The following is a 14,269-nucleotide window of genomic DNA, read 5'->3' on the forward strand; positions in this document are numbered from 1 at the left end:
TACATTATTAGGAAGTCTGTCACAATAAGAGTTTGTCAAAGTTATGCAGCTCAAATCAGCCAAAAAAATAGAAAATCGTTCTAAGCTATGAAGGAGACTCTAAGGTAAAACGTGCTAAATTGCAAACTCTCAGAATTCAATATGAAACTCTTAGGATGCACAATGATGAAAGTATAGCTAGTTACTTCTTACGTATAGATGAGGTTGTTAATTGCATGAAGAATTTGGGTGAAGAGATAAAGGAAGTTACTTTAGTTGAGAAAGTTTTAAGATCCTTGTCTGCTAAATTTGAATCAAAAGTATCTGTCATAGAAGAAAAACAGGATCTACAGACTATCACTATGACACAGCTTCACGGAATCTTAATTTCCTTTGAGATGAGAAAAGGAGGCCCATGAGATATGAGAGAAGTAGCATTTAAAGATTCAGCAAAAGGAAAGGAAGAACTCAATGAATCAGGACATATTTCAGAAGAAGAAGATGAAGTAAACTTTGTCAAGAAGCTTCAACGGGGTTCCAGAAGATTTAGAGGTAAACTACCTTTCAAATGTTTTGCCTGTGGTAGAGTCAGTCATTATGCTGCCAAATGTCCTCATAAAGATAAATATGATAAAGGGAAGGAATCTGCAAAATGGAATAGAAAACAAAGTATAAGTAAAAAGAGTTACTATACTCATGAAGATAGCGATGGTTTATCAAATAGTGATGAAGATGAAAATAGTAATGACTATAGACTTCTAATGGCTTATGAAGATGATAATTTTTGGGATGCTTTAGAAGAAGATGACCTTCATGAAGAAATCTCTAAACTCAAAATCTATTTAGAAGAAAAGAATATGATTATAGATACCTTGACATACCAACTTGTTGAAAGAGAAAAACACAATGAAAAACTAGAATGTGAAATTGTGGGTCTAAGAAAGGATCTTGAGAAAACAAAATATCTCAATCTTAGATTTGCTAAAGGATCAAAAACCTTAAATGAAATTATCAAAGTGCAGCGTTCTCCTCTGATAAAGACAGGTCTTGGATATACTGAAGAAGCATCTCAATCACAAAAGCCGTCAACCTCCACTAAAAGCTATCTTGATGCAGCAAAGAACAATGAACAATATGACAATCATCAGCAAAGGCATAAAGCAGATCACCAGGTAAATTAGGCTCAATTTGATTCAAGGATGAACAGAAGCCACAACCAACCTTAGGTAAATCATACTCAATTTGCTTCAAATATGAATATCAATAGAAACTACAATCACTAGGTCGATAGATTCGATAATCGCAGGAACTTCTTTAATGGTAAATGTTTATCATGTCATAATTTTGGACACAAAACTGCTCAATGTGTTGCTTACAAAACCATCATGACTAGAGAAGCACGAAATCAAAGGAATGTGATAGGGATCAAGAAAAGTTCATATAATAACTTTTCTCTTCTTGAAAATGAAATAGAATGCTCAATTTGTAACAACTTTGGCCATGAAGAATCTGAATGTAGGAGTAAATTTCGGCAAATATCTCAAAAGGAGCAAACTACATTAAATCCCAAAATATGGAGAAAGAAAGAACCTCAAACAGAAAGACGTGGTATAGCCTTGTATGCAGAAGGATAAGAAAATCAGTGGTACATCGACAGTGGATGCTCAAAACACATGACAGGTGACAAAGAAAAACTTCACTCATATAATTCCTTAGAAAAGGAAAAGAATGTCTCATTTGGAAACGACACTCCTGCTTTCATAAAAGGTAAAGGTTCTGTTTTCTTGAAAGAAAAGGTTAAAGCTGGGAATGTTATGTATGTAGATGGTCTAAAGCATAACCTGTTGAGTGTCAGTCAAATGTGTGATCAAGGAAATGAAGTGGTGTTTCGATCAAATGGATGTGTTGTTCGTGAGCTTGATACACTGGGAGAAAACGTGATCAAAGGTACAAGAACTCCAAACAACTTATACATACTCAAGGGAGGACAAAAACAATTCTATCTAAGCAAAAATGATGAAAACTGGCTATGGCACAAAAGATTGGGACATCTAAGCTTTTCTCAAATAAGAAAAGCATGCAGATTCCAGGTTGTTCGTGATCTTCCAGACATCAGCATTCCTAAAAATACAATATGAAAACCATGTCAATTCGGTAAGCAAACCAGATCTCACTTCATTGAAAAAGAAGGGTCAACTAGTAAGCCTCTTGAACTCGTTCATACTGATTTATCTGGACCATCAAGGAAAAAGTAACCTCGTGGAGAAGAATACTTTATATTGTTCATTGATGATTTTTCCAGAATGTGTTGGATAGGTCTTCTAAAGCATAAAGATGAAGCATTTGAAAAGTTCAAAGCCTTTAAAGCTTTGGTTGAAAATGAATAAGATCACAAAATCAAATGCCTCAGATTTGATCGAGGAGGGGAATTTACCTTGGATGAATTCTTTGAATTTTGTGAACAACATGGAATAAAAAGGCAGTTCTCCACCGCAAGGACTCCTCAGCAAAATGGAGTGGTAGAAAGAATGAACAGAACTGTTCAACAAATGGCTCGAGCTATGCTAGATGAATCTGGAACTCTTGCAACCTTCTGGGGTGAAGCTGCATTCACCGCCGTAACTATTCTCAACCAAGCAAATGTTCGGGTAAACAACACTCAAACTCCACATGAACTTTGGTATGGTAAGACTCCTACGGTAAAATACTTTAAAGTTTTTGGAAGCAAATGCTATATCAAAAGGACTGATGAAAAACTTGGTAAGTTTGAGCCCAGAGCAGATGAAGGTATTCTTCTTGGTTACTCTTCCCGAAGTAAAGGATATAAATGTTATAATAAAATACTTGGGAAAATTGTTGAAAGTATTGATGTTGTAGTTGATGAAGCATGCAAAAATCCAAAATAGATAAAAATAGAAGATTATGACAATGAAGAAGATGGGGATTATTTTCCCACATCAAATCACAATGATTCTGAAGAAGAAACCAATGAAGCACCAGAAGAAGAGATAACAGTAGAAGAAAAGACTTCGTCTAGGTATGTTCAGAAAAATCATCCAGAAACTCAAATTTTAGGGGAAAAAGAGGCAGGTGTACAGACAAGAAGAACTATTACAGAAACCTCAAGCTATCTAGCATTACTATCCTCCACCAAACCTCAAAATGTAAATGAATCATGCAAAGATGAATGTTGGGTCAAGGCCATGAATGAAGAACTTGAGCAAATTGAAAAGAGTAATACTTGGGAATTAGTTCCTAGACCTCATGATAATAATATCATAGGAACTAAATGGATATTAAAAAACAAGCTGAATGAAAATGGAGAAGTTATTAGAAACAAGGCCAGACTTGTTTGTAAAGGATATGCTCAACAAGAAGGTATATATTTTGAAGAAACTTTTTCACCTGTTGCTATACTTGAAGCCATAAGGATGTTTTTTTCTCTTTCTAGTTTTCAGAAATTCAAAGTATACCAAATGGATGTAAAATCTGCCTTCCTTAATGGAGACTTAGAAGAAGAAGTCTGTATTGAACAACCAGAAGGATTCATTCTTGGAAATGATGCAAAAATTGTATGCAGACTCAGAAAGGCTCTCTATGGTCTAAAACAGGCTCCAAGGGCCTGGTATTATCGTCTTGAAAAATATCTCCACCAACAGGGTTTTTCAAAGGGGTCAGCAGATAGAAATCTATATACAAAGATTGACACTGATAAATTGCTAATAATTGTTGTTTATGTTGATAATATCATTTTTGGTAGCAATGAAGAATCCATGAGTTAGAATTTTGCTTCAGTAATGTAGTAAGAATTTGAAATGTCCTCGCTTGGTGAGCTCACCTATTTTCTTGGTCTACAAGTTCAACAAAATAAAGATGGTATTTTTTTTTCACAAACCAAATATCTCAAACAGATCTTGAAAAAGTACGGCATGGAAGATTATAAACTTGTATGTACCCCAATGGTAACAGGATGTAGTCTCAACTCAAATGATGAATCAACAGCAGTACATCAACCAACTTACAGATCCATGAATGGCAGTCTGCCTTATCTAACAGCTACCCGACCTGACATCATGCATGCAGTAGGAATAGTTGGAAGATTCCAAGCAAATCCAAAGGAATCACACCTTCAGGCAGTCAAAAGGATTTTCAAATATCTTCAAGGAACACAAAAATTTGGTTTATGGTATCCTAGAGATACAGATCTTACTCTTCATGCATATACAGATGCAGATTGGGCAGGAAGTGTTGATGACAGAAAAAGCACTAGTGGTGGTGCATTCTATATGGGTTCCAGGTTAGTGTCTTGGTTTAACAAGAAACAAAGTTCAATTGCATTATCTACAGCTGAAGCAGAATATGTGGCTGCTGCATCTTGCTGCACACAACTACTTTGGATGATGCAAACCTTGCAAGACATTCAGATCACATGTACTCCAACCATCTCCATTCTATGTGATAATACAAGTGCCATCAGTATTCCAAAGAATCCAGTCATGCACTCTAAGACCAAGCACATACCCATCAAATATCATTTTCTATGTGAACAAGTGCTTGAACAAAAGGTCAAATTGGACTATGTTCCCTCCAAAGAACAGGTTGCTGATATATTCACTAAACCACTGCCCAGAGAGACATTTGAATATCTCAGACAAAAGCTGGGAGTAGTTGTTGCATCATCCTGTTGTTAAATCCTATTTTTCAGAGAAAGGTTGTTATACGCGAGTTTCATGAAGCGTAGTTGCGTACATACGCGGGTTTTTGTGGGCACAGTCGCGTATATGTTGGTTTGAGGAAAAGCAGTGGGCCAGACTCAGGAAAAAGGGGTCTGATATGGTTCTGTCAATTATCTACTCTGTTTGATGATGGTTACAATCTGCTGATAACATGTGGAAATATGTTGGTCCTCATAAGTTGTTGATAACTTGATGTATTTTGATTGATGATGATGCCTTGATATTTCTTACTAATATATGCAATAATCAGATTTGACAGTGAACATCTGGCACAGGTTCAGGGGGAGCATATGCTTCTAATAATGCATTGTTGGCATTATCTTAGAAGATATTGGTATAGATCTGCATAATTGTTTTGATTCAGGTGACTCTTTTGATGATGGAAATATACAGGCTGTTGATCCTGATGTTGCTGATGGTGCAGATCATATATGGTGTATGATAGTTGCTGATGACTATCATGGTCTTGTTTAGATTGGTTGTCCTTATTATAAATTTCATGTATATCATTTAATGTAAAGGTCATGAAAATACCTTATTTGTAACCCCGCTATGCATGGGATGGATGATGTAATATTTCTTGTTTTTGTCATGTATAAGAAATTGGTATATCCCCACTTGGTTGGGAGATGGATGTATGAGTCATTGGTGATAGGAAGGTCATCCTCACATAGTTGATTTATAAAGTCATGTTATTCTTTTAGAAAATCTTCTTGCATACTTTGCTAGTGCTCAGGGGAGCATGGACTCAATCATGGGAGCTCAGTCAATACATTTCAACATATAAGAGAATTCAACATGTACTCAGGGGGAGCATGACCCTTTGCCCTTGATGTTAAAGGGGGAGAGTGACTTGTTGTTGTTGTTGCCATCAAGTCTAAAGGGGGAGATTGTTGGCATTATGATACAGGTGTTTTCCTTGATGGAAACTCACTTAGATGAAAGGTCACAGTATAGCGGGTTAACAACAAAGAACTACAGATCAAACCACAAAGAATGAAGAAAGAGAGGTATATGTAGGTTCACCTTGACCAAGGTGCGTATACACGCAGGTTCACTGAACACAAGTAGCGTATACGTACACACACACTTTCACAGAAGGAAAAGCACGTATATCTTGGAAAAATAAGTTTTGGGTCCAAGGTATTTGGTCCAATGTATCTGGTCCGAGGTATTGACCCTAAGTATTTGGTCCAAGGTATTGGTCCTAAGTGGTTTTGGTCCATGGTATTGAGAAAGGCCTAAAACTATAGAAGGAGGAGAAGATCATTAGGCCAAGTGTGCAAGTATCGAATATCTGATGAAGTGTGAGATCTAGTATGCAGGTTATTGGCTTATGGTGCTGTGCTTGATTTGAACTAGGGATGAACCTTAACGGTTGATGGAGGATAAGATCTAATGATGGATCAGGATCTTAAGGCTTGAAATGAATTACCTTTACATGGTTTGATCATGTTTATTCTAGATCTGAATACTAACGCATTTGTTGTTATGTAAATATTATGATGTGGGTATAACTGAAGTCTAGAATAGCTGCAAAATTATGAATTAATATTTGCAGATGTATACGCTGGTTGGATTTGAGAAAAGCATGTATACATGCATGTTTGACACATGGAAGTAGCGTATACCTTATAAAATATGTTTCATTTGTTTCTGTTTGCTGTTGCAGAGTTCTGGGTTTTGGTTTGGGTTCTGGTTACTGTATTCTAGTGACAGTATTCTAAATGATCAGATTGATGGGTTGTCAAAGTGATTGATTGATTCGGTTGTGCTTGGTTCAGAAAGTGATTGGTTGATGCAGATGTATGTGATGATTGAATTACAGTTATGATGTTGTTGATGGATCAAGTCTGAAAATTTATGAAACGTTGTCCTTGGAGGAAGAAAGAAGGTCGTAGCCTTCTGTAGGTCACAACCTATGTACTAGTAAACATATCGGCTAGTACAAGAGTTAGGGGGTTGTAGCTCCCTTCTAGAGAAAGCTGGAGAATGAGAGAAGGTTGTAACCTTCTGCAGGTAGAAGCCTGCGTACTGGTATAAGTCTGCACAAGTACAAAATTGTAAACATATTTTCTTATTATTAAAAGAAGACAGAGACGACAACCCCAAGTGGTTTTCACCCACATTGGGTTTCCACCTTATATCTTGGTGTTCATGTATGTTGCTTATGTGTGATGCTTTATTCTGATTTTACTACAGTGTCTAATAAATCTCTAATACACTGGTTAAAGTTCAATGCATGATAAATTGGGTAAATCAAAAGTTCTTTGCATATACGCTAGTTGCCTTAAGTATAGTCACGTATACATGCTAGTTCACTTAGCTAAACTAGCGTATACAAATCTGTTTGGAAAATTAAATTATTGATCTGATAATACTGATTCACCCCCCCTTTCAGTATTATTTCCAACACAAACAAGAGGGTGTATTCATTGCCCAGTGTTGAGACCACTATTTCACCACCAAAACTTGTAGCCGTTGTTAAAATTCAGTCTACAATATGAAATATAAGCCAAAAAAGGTTGACCAAACAAGAGGGTGTATTCATTTCCTAGTGCTGAGACCACCATTCGTACCACCAAAAATTGGAGCCACTGTCAAGATTAATTTCATAGTAAATACTTAATAAACCTTGTAACCAAAACCAACACATGTTTAATATTTTCCAAAATTCATGTGCACCAAAACTTGAATGCATACCTCTCTTTGCCCACCTGGTAAATATTCTCAATGACACCAACTTTGTAGTAATACTTGTTCTACCTTGATGTTCCATGTGATTTCCATGTGCTTTCTTTTGTCCACAATTTTGTGTATCCATCAATGTGCCTGCTTTTGGCCATAATTTTGTGTCTACATCACTTTTCCTACATTTACCTCAATCATGCCATGCCACAAGATTTTGTATGTTTTCTCTGACCACAATTTATGTGTGCCCATTGTGTGTCAACCCTAGCCTTTATCATGCAATGTCATAGCCTTATAGACACTTACTTATATGAACAATGTCGTCATATTTTCAAAAACATCAATGCTACTCTCTTCCAAATAGTCACATATATGCTCTCATGTTGATATGCAAAAAACCTCAAAACATCCATGGCTGATGTGAATTCTATAAAGAATAAAAAAGGACAAGGAATAACATCTGCTTCACTGTTTAATTGAGAGAAATACACCGATAAAAATATGCAACTATAATTTATGAAACTCAAAAGAGAGATGATATCTTCAAGAAACAAATTCCAGAAATTCCAGTGTTGTGAAACATCACAATATGTAACTAAAGAAGAAAAGCAGAGATCCCATTCTAAATTTTAATCACATTTCTTTCAAATTCATTAGAATATATACATTTGAAATCATTAACCTTGGAAAAATTGGAGAAGAGGTAGGCATGTGAATAATATCACCGCTTTGTTCAGTGGTTCCCAACCTGTAAATTACAATACATTTTTAGTAAAAATATATTTAAATCTCTAGATCAAAATGTATATGACTATGTCAAACCAAAAATATAATTACCTCTCTTATAAATCCATTGCCAAGTTGACCATAGGTTGATAAATATTTACATCATATATCCAAAACGAACCAAATGAAATGTGTGTGTTCCTTTAGAGCCAACCCATAAGAAATGTGCCATAATAGAGTTGATTCTTTTGGAAATTAAAGGGGGAAATTAAACTAGCCTAGATCCATCTTAACTCTCGATCTTAAATCTCTTGAGATGCAAACCCATTTTAAAGGAAAAAGAGATTTGATCTCTCTCCACTTGGTAGATCCAGAGTTAAGATGGATCTGACACTTGGTAGATTCAGAGTTAAGATGGATCTAGGCTATATTTCAATGAAACAATTTGTCATAATATTTTTATAATATGTTGAAATCTTAGATTATGCAAATTAATTTTCAAAGAGCACGAAAATGTGCACATCATCCACATAAATGAACACAAGTTTAATCCTATTAAACCTCATAGAAGAGAAAACCCATTAGAAGGTGAGACTTTTCTTCTTCTCTCTTTGCCTTAGTTATAAAATGCACATACAAAGTAAATCAGAACTAACTATGGAGTTTCCTTTTGACATTATGGCTTGGATGACTATTATAGAATTATCCTCCTCCTTTATTATGATCTCAAAATACCACTCCTAGATGTTTTTTTCATCTATGGAACAAATACAATGCAAAATATTGGAACCTCTCATCCTTCTAGGATCTAGATATTTCACATAGCCCACTAACCATTTAGGGTTAGGGTTTTGATTTTCTTAAGTTTTGAATAATCCTCAATTGCTGCTAAGGCTTTTGGATCTTATAAAATATTATTGAAAGTATACATATGGCTAGCCCCACATGTGTAAGTAATGGGGAATCTAGTGGCATCCACTCATAGCACATGTTCAACAATGTAGGTCAACTTTTGGGATGCATAACTTTCACTTGAGTGCTCTGATTAAGATGAGTTTTGCATTGTTGGAAATGTCTCGATGTGTAGATGAATGATGATGGTGTGGACATAAGTTATAGATGTTACAATCCCAAAAAATATCATGGATGCTTGGAAGGTTTTATATCCCAATTTTTAAAACTAAAATATGCCACTAAAATCAACCCCACATGCTAATTCTTCCAATTTTAAACCATGTAACATGAATTGAGAGAATAAATAGATAATATTGTAAAATTATTTTTCAGTTAAAATGCAATTGGGTAGAAGCTTTGTATTTAAGTATCTTTATTAGTCCATGCCTATGGTGGAGCATGAACTATAGTGATTTCTGGAGTGTTGACCAACGATTAATTGATCATTTGACCAAATTTTTTCACTTTGTTTCACTCTTTAACCAAAGGTTAGAATTGTTGATTTCCTTTCACTAAATTTTTAGCCAAAGCTTTAGATTTGCCCTCTTATAGCAAACTTCATATGCCTTGATGCTATTTTTGGGTGGACAAGTTATTTTATCCAAAGTTTCTTAAATGAAGGTTGGGGCAAGTTTTTTAATCCAATTTTTTTTAAATGGAGTTTGAGGCAAGTATTTTTAACCGCAGTTTTTAAATGTTGGGAAAAGACAACATTTCGGAGATTACACCTCTCACCGTTGGCTATGACCATTGTTTACACATGCCACCCTTGTTTACACCTGGCACCATATGAGATCAAGCTCTATTGGTTCTTAACCCTCTACCTCTACCCTAGTTGCTTTTCTTTCATGCCCTCCCCAAGTGTTTCTCCTGATTCCTTCTTCCCCATACTGGATTTCATGTATAACCATCAAACCAGATACCAAAAAAAGGTTCAACGAAACAGAAGGTATTGTACCCCTAAACTGCACTTTCATGCTTGAGCAACAACATTCAAGTTTCTTTATTATGAACAATGATTATTTCTCATTTTATCATTCCAGTTCCATATGAATTCAATTGCATAAATGTAAAGTAAGCATATATGCCCAGAATGCTCACCTAACTTATCGCATCTTCAATTCAACCCTTTAATATTTCCTTTTATGGTTAGGGAAATTCTCGTGATATAGATAACAATAATATGATGATATATATTATATACATAATAAGTTTGACTTACAAGTAACACCTGGTTCTGTTCTGCAGATGCAAGAGGCCTTTGAGGTTTCTATGGAGGCTACATAACACCTTCTCTATGTGCCATCCAATTCAAATATTTTTCTTTTTGCAGATATAGTTCGTACAGATACAAATAGTTCATTTTTTTTGCTTCCTACAAATATAGTTCTTACATATACAAATACATATACATATACATCAAAATTTGTAGAGTGAGTGTCGTCAATTCCAAATCCAGTCGTAGGTTAGAATTAAACACTCATAGAAGTCACTAAAAAGTGTTTAGAGCAAGCTCAATAGTGTTATGAGAAAAAACATAAACCAACAGAATGAAAGAGAAAAAACAGAAACCAACATAGCGAAAGGTATTTCCAATTTTAATTTTTTTAGCAATTATTCAAGCTATTCAACGTATATTAATAGAGATAGAGTAAAAATAGAGCAAAAATAAAAAAATATTTTCAAATTAAATCACCATTAATTTTGTTATAATTCCCAAAAAGCAATAGCAATGCCTGTTTATATTTTCTAGGTTCTATTACTTATTTATACTTGCACATCAATGCACTAGGTCTATTGACAAGATTATTTCCTAGTGTTGTTGTCACATATTACATAACACCATACACCTACAAGCCATCCTTAATTGCATCGTGCACCCGTGAGCCATCCCTAATTGCACAATGTTTTGTGTATTACATTCTGTATTACACACATTATGTATTACATATGGAAAGGTGCAACACGAGATGTACAAACATTCAGGAAAAACAAAATTGTAATTTAAAATTGCAAGTAACAATAAACATTTTTCCTCTATCATGAGCTATAAGCATTTTAAAATGTTAGTTGTTCATACCTCCATTTTTATAAAATTTTTTTAACGGAACTCTTCCGAGTTGTCCGAGTTGCCATAATGATGTTGCAACTTCAAAACATTATAAATGATGTGAGCTTATTGTCCCTACAATAGCCATCAAAATATGTGTACTCATGTCGCATGTCATTCAAAAGCTCCTTAATTCACATGCAATTGTGGGCTGAAGAAGGAGGTAACATTACTTGATCAATATAGGCAACATTATTTGATAAATATAGGCAGGAGCATTTTAAGAATAAAACTAGACACATCTTGAGAATTTTATAAAGAAAACGAGATGTAGGGGCATGGTATGTTGCATCCAAGAAGTTAAGTTATATATGGAACATTTTACTATATAAATGAGTTGGAGCCCATTTGAAACCTGAGACTAAGACCACCAACCAACTGATACATACTCGATTTACTCAATCTCAAAGTCTCCAACATATTTGAAGCTTTCAGATAAAGACTTTAAGGATTACATTGATTATATTGCTAGTTTTCTTCAGCGCCCAAGCAGTTGTGCCTAATTAATGACAAAGCATGCACTCCTAATTTTTCATGGCCGAAATGCAGTCTTACAAAATCTATGTGGTTGAAACACAACCTGAACATCTAAGGAAACCAGAATAAAACCAAATCAATATGCAAATGGTTGACAATTTGATTATGTCATGGGAATTGAAGCCGATCACCACATATAAATATGCGCTTTGATCCCAACTTGAGGATGCCACCAGGATATGGGCCAAAGCAACTTGTAAAAATTACATGGAAAACATAAAATAAGGAAGGGAGGTGTCAACACATGTCAAATCTTCAACCGAAATATTTTTTATATTTTTCATTTTTTATTATGTATTCAAAGCGTTGTAGAACTGTGGGGATGAAACCTTTTTTTACAGTTTTTTCTCATATAATATATATTGCTCAGACCGAGGTAAACTAAAATCTTTTGGACAATCAACCGTGACACTAGAAAATTTTGAACTGTGACATGAGAAAAATTTAGACTTCATATTAAAAAAAATAACATTTATTTACTTAAAAATGTCAAAACAAACTTATGTACTAGTAAAGACTCCTGGCTGCATGCAATCCCTATTAAAACTAATAGAAATATTTCGATGAAATTTTCATTTTGTTGAACATATGTTTAATTTAATAATGTGTTAAACCTCATTTACCATAAAAAATAATCTAGAGTAATATAGAAAATGCATGGTATTTAAATTGTATTAACATGAATTCAAGATATAGACCATGTAATGTGAATTGAGGGGATAAATAAATAATATTGTAAAGTTAGTTTTTAGTGAAAATCCAATTCCCTTATAGCTTTATATTTAAATACTCCTATTAAGGAGTGGAAATCTTTCCACGGGATTTTTCACAAGCTGCATTTATTTCTATTACATTGAACAAATATTTAGTATATTTAGTTTAGCCATTTATCATGCCTCATTAGCCATGAAAATAATATAAAGTAGTATAGAAAATACATGGAATTAGAAAATGTATTATTATGGGTGAAAAATGTGAAACATGTCATGTGATTTGACAAAATAAATAGATAATATTATAAAATTAGTTTTTAGTTAAAATACAATTAGGTGGAAGCTTTGTATTTAGGTATCTTTATTAAACTAGTGGAAGTCTTTCTTGGGGGTGTTTTAGGAATCACATTTTTTTTATAAGTTATATAGAATGATTGAGTTAGTTATTTATGTTTTATTTTAATTTTGTGTGTTTAGTTAAATGTTTGTTTATTAAATTTTGTTAATTTAATTTTAAATTATTATTTAAAAATATTTTTAAATGATTAATATATATATTTTTATATAATTATAATGTTTTTAGGAAGATATTGAAAATAATTTATTCATTAACGATGGAGCGTGTTGTTAAGGTTTTGTCATGATGTTCTATGATACTGGATCTTGTTTTCGTGCCTAACCATTAACTTTGGCCAAGAGATTAGTCAGATCCCACTTGCAAGCATTGAAGGGAATGGTTGTGTAGGGTTCATTTTTTAGGTAGAACATCGACCTTTTCTCCGCAATGCTCCCAAGGAGGTCATAGAAAGTTGGGGGATTGAACCAACAGATGTTCATGTTGCACATGCCCACTCCAAGTTTGACCATGATGTTAATAGAATCTATGGGGGAACTGTAGGCGACTCCAATGGATGCCCCATCCTGTCGATGTTGGAGTGGGAGAAAATCAATTATGGTAATTTTTTTTCACCTTCCTATATCTCTATATTTTTCTCCCAATTTTTCCTTCTTTAAGAAAAATACTCTGTTCCATCGTCCCCTGTGTCTATGGGGCTTTCGCAGGCATGCAACTAGCCCATTCTGGCCCATAGGCTTTGTGTGGTGTGATCGCACCTCCACAATCTGCGCTGGAACATTTTTCAAATCTTCATTACGAATGTCAATGGAAAAAAAATATTATCTTGACCAAAGTTCAACCTCTCTATACTCACTCAAGCAAGCCATTGAACATAAGTGGGGTCTACCTTTATGTTTTCAATATCTGCAATTTGAAAGGAAGTTTTTATTTGATTTTGCTTAGATCAAAGACTACAACATCTCAAAAGATTCAACATCATCCTGAACACAAGGCTTTGTGGGGGTACTCCTAGTGTAAAGAATGTTAGTGGGACCCTTGTGTCTTTTAAGGCAACAATCCAAGGGAAGGTTCCAACATCAACAACTCATATCCAAAATGTTCTAGGCCCCTATATTGTAGAAAAAATGGATAAATCTTCTTTTATGGAAGTAAATATTCTTCAGGCATCTAACCTTTTATTTGTTCTATAATCTAAAGAAATTATTTGCAGATTTAATGGTTTTTGGCCTAAATTTGAAGCTTTAAACTATGAAATGTGACAATTTCTTATGCTCAAAGGGTTTTTTCATAGTCCAATTTGAAACTCAGAAGGATATGGATTATGCTCTTAACAAAGGGCCTTGTTTCTGGGGTAGAGCCTGACTATTCATCACTTTATGATTCCCAAAATTTGATGCCAACACTATGGTGATCTCTACCATGCTGATATGGGTGAGGGTTCCAAACCTCCCCCTTCCTTTCTATC

This window comes from Pinus tabuliformis, chromosome 7 (assembly GCF_031772625.1).
Source record: "Pinus tabuliformis cultivar Carrire ecotype Pingquan chromosome 7, CPIR1, whole genome shotgun sequence".
NCBI classification, from domain to species: Eukaryota; Viridiplantae; Streptophyta; class Pinopsida; order Pinales; family Pinaceae; genus Pinus; species Pinus tabuliformis.